The sequence below is a fragment of the Heterodontus francisci genome, chromosome 3, assembly GCF_036365525.1.
Source record: "Heterodontus francisci isolate sHetFra1 chromosome 3, sHetFra1.hap1, whole genome shotgun sequence".
NCBI classification, from domain to species: Eukaryota; Metazoa; Chordata; class Chondrichthyes; order Heterodontiformes; family Heterodontidae; genus Heterodontus; species Heterodontus francisci.
Window position 1 is genome coordinate 64372001 of NC_090373.1, and position 3645 is coordinate 64375645.

Here is a 3645-nt window from a genome sequence, read left to right on the forward strand (position 1 = left end):
TGGGGCAGCCGCAGCAAAGGCTCAATGGGGAAAGACCAAAGTGTAAGGTTCCCCCCACCAAGCTGAACTGAGGGGCTGGACCCATGGGAAACTCCTCGAACTGTATCGTTAATATTTTCATTTGCTGTAAATGTAAAACTGTAATTGGCATGACAATTGTGAAACGGAAGGGTTGGGAAGAAACTCATGATAGTATTGAAGGAAACTGATCTCCCTTGCAATGTTTGTATTTTTTGGTGCTGTTTGAAACTGTTTGGCAATGTAATTTTCACAGAATTTTATGAATAAAGTATATTTTGGAAATAAAAAAAAAACTACCCAGTTCCCTTCGCTTCTTGGCCTTTTGACTAAGATCAAGTGTAGTATCTGTTCTTATCAGTGCTTACTTGGTTTAGAAGAGACCATGATCATTGCCTTTTGATCCTGGGTAGGCTTTGAGTGAAATGGCTATAACCAATCTTCGAGCTTCAGGCCAGGGAGTGCGCAACACCGTTCGGGTGGTCGTGAAGGAAAAGGAAGGAGATGCACCGGTCGATCGCACCTTCTTCATCAAGAAGATCCTCTTCAATTGCTGTGGATTTCAAGCGACGGACGTCTTCTGCCTGCAGGATTTCCCCAGCAGTGGATACTTCGACGTGACGTTCCGGAACGTGGCGGGATGCATCAAGTTCCTGAAGGCGTTCAAGGAGAAAGGGGACCGGGCGCCACTGTCGATCCTCACAGCGGATCTGCTCTTCGCGCTTCCTTCAGAACGGGACCGGATGGTGACTTCTACAACCCCCACATTCCGGTGGTGTATGTACTCACCTTTCTGGCCAGGTACGTCGAGGTGGCCGGCAGCAGCACTGATGTCAAGGACGCTTTTGGGATTTGGACCAGCAAGCGGCAGGTCAAGGTGACCTTGAAGGTCGATCCCAGTGGAGCCAACATCCACCCTCCCTCCAGCTTCGCTATCGGGGGAAGTCGAGGCTTCTTGGTCTACGCTGGGCAGCCCAGAGTTTGCCGCCCCTGTGGCAAATCTGGTCACGTGGCAGCCAACTGCAGCACGGATGTTTGCAAGAACTGCGAGGAGGAAGGCCATCAGACCAAGGACTGTAAGCAGACTAAGTGTTGCAACTAGTTCGGTGCGGCAGGCCATCTCTACAAAACCTGCCCCAAACACTGCCTCAGTTATGCTCAGGCGGCAAGGTCCAAGGAAAGGCCGGGAGAAGGTTCGACGAAGGCGTCCGGTGTTCGAAAGGAGACAAGCAACCTTCTCCACAGTGAGGAACTTCAACCTGAGAAGGAGAAGGAAGGGGAGGCAGCTGAAACCAGCGACCCAGCACCTACCCTGTGCCCGGAAACCCCTCCTCCACAGACAGAATCAATAGAGGAGGAGGCAGCAGATGGACAAACAGGTCAGTGGCAAGTGGTCCAGAGGAAAACCACAAAGAAAAAACATCCAAAAGGTGGAACAGGCCACCACCCAAACCAGTGGCAAGAGGAGGCTACCTTCTGAAACAGACTACAACAGCTCCTCTTCACTGGACGGGGAAATGCTGGAACGACAGCCCCTTCAAAAGAGGCGGCAGAACTCCAAGGAGATGGACGATAAAGCATCCCAGCCCCTGGGCACTGGAAGCTGTGATGGGCCCGGCGTGCCCCAACCCCAAAACGCCACACCTGACGACACGGCCAGCGCATCCCAGCTCCGGGACACCGAGAGCAAAGACACGTCTGGTGCACCTCAGCTCCGGGAAGCCGGGAGCAGTGATGTTTTCGAGGAGGAACAGAGGGAAGCAGCAGAGGACAACCCAATCCTTGCTGCCTACAAGACTCCCCCGATGTCACCCCAGCGGAACAAACCCTGCATGAAAAACCAGGAGGGGTTTCTGAGCCCAACTAATGTGAAACAGCTTGCTCACACGATGGGTATGCAGGAACATCCCAAAGGACTGGGACTAGCAAGGACAAATGGTATGGGAAGCAACAACTAACTTTAAAAAAATGGGTGTAAGAATTGCTTCCATTAATGTGCATAGCATTAAATCCACTACGCGATGTGTTTCAACCTTGGGTTACCTCGCCAAGGTCAAAGCTGACCTACTGTTTCTGCAGGAGTGTGGAATACCACACCTCAGCACCTACAGGCAGTGGTCGCGATGGTGGTCCCACGGGCCATCGATCTGGTCGGGGGGTAATGATTACCGTTCCTCCGGCCTGGGTATTCTGCTGCGGGGAGGTAACTTCACCATCTCCGAAGTTAAGGAGGTGGTGGGCGGTCGCCTCCTCGTAGCAGACGTAATGTATAACAACGCTCCGCTCTGGTTGATCAACGTGTACGCCCCGATACAACGCAGCGAGCGGCTGACGGTCTTCCAGCAGCTCCCACTGCTGCTGGCGACGTCCAGGCCGGTCATCCTAGGCGGTGACTTCAACTGCATCATCGATGCGGCTGGACGATCCGGCAGTGACGACAGCAAACTGGACGCTACGTCCAGATTCCTAATAGAAACAGTCAAAGATGCCAAACTGCAGGATCATAGATCATAAGATCATAAGAACTAGGAGCAGGAGTAGGCCATCCGGCCCCTCGAGCCTGCTCCGCCATTCAATAAGATCATGGCTGATCTTTTCGTGGACTCAGATCCACTTACCCGCGCTCCCACCGTATCCCTTAATTCCTTTATTGTTCAAAAAGATATCTACCTTAGCTTTAAAGACGTTTACTGAAGAAGCGTCAACTACTTCACTGGGCAAGGAATTCCATTGATTAACAACCCTCTGGGTGAAGAAGTTCCTTCTTAATTCAGTCCTAAATCTGCTCCCTCTAATCTTGAGGCTATGCCCTCTTGTCCTAGCTTCACCTGCCAGTGGAAACATCCTCTCGACTTGTATCTTATCTATTCCCTTCATGATTTTATATGTTTCTATAAGATCCCCCCTCATTCTTCTGAACTCCAATGAATATAATCCCAATCTACTCAGTCTCTCCTCATAAGCCAACCCCCTCAACTCCGGAATCAACCTAGTGAACCTCCTCTACACCCTCTCCAGTGCCAGTATATCCTTTCTCAAGTAAGGAGACCAAAACTGCACACAGTACTCCAGGTGCGGCCTCACCAGTACCTTATACAGCTGCAACATAACCTCTCTGCTTTTAAACTCAATCCCTTTAGCAATGAAGGACAAAATTCCATTTGCCTTCCTAATTACTTGCTGTACCTGCAGACCAACCTTCTGCGATTCATGCACAAGGACACCTAGGTCCCTCTGCATAGCAGCATGCTGCAACCTTTTACCATTCAAGTAATAATCCTTTTTACTGTTACTCCTACCGAAATGAATGACTTCACATTTATTAACATTGTATTCCATCTGCCAGACCTTTGCCCACTCACTCAATGTATCTATGTTCCTCTGCAAAGTTTCACAGTCATCTGCACACTTTGCTCTGCCATTCATCTTAGTGTCATCTGCAAACTTTGACACCCTACACATGGTCCCCAACTCCAAATCATCTATATAAATTGTAAATAATTGCGGTCCCAACACCGATCCCTGAGGCACACCACTAGTGACTGATTGCCAACCAGAATAGCACTCATTTCTCCCCACTGTCTGCTTTCTGTTAGTCAACCAATCCTCTATCCATGCTATTACTTT

General features: G+C 50.0%; 1 pseudogene; it reads left to right on the top strand.

The window, feature by feature from the left end:
* The first annotated feature begins 327 nt into the window (after window positions 1-327).
* On the top strand, window positions 328-458 carry LOC137368118 (U2 spliceosomal RNA; annotated as a pseudogene).
* Window positions 459-3645: the final 3187 nt, after the last annotated feature.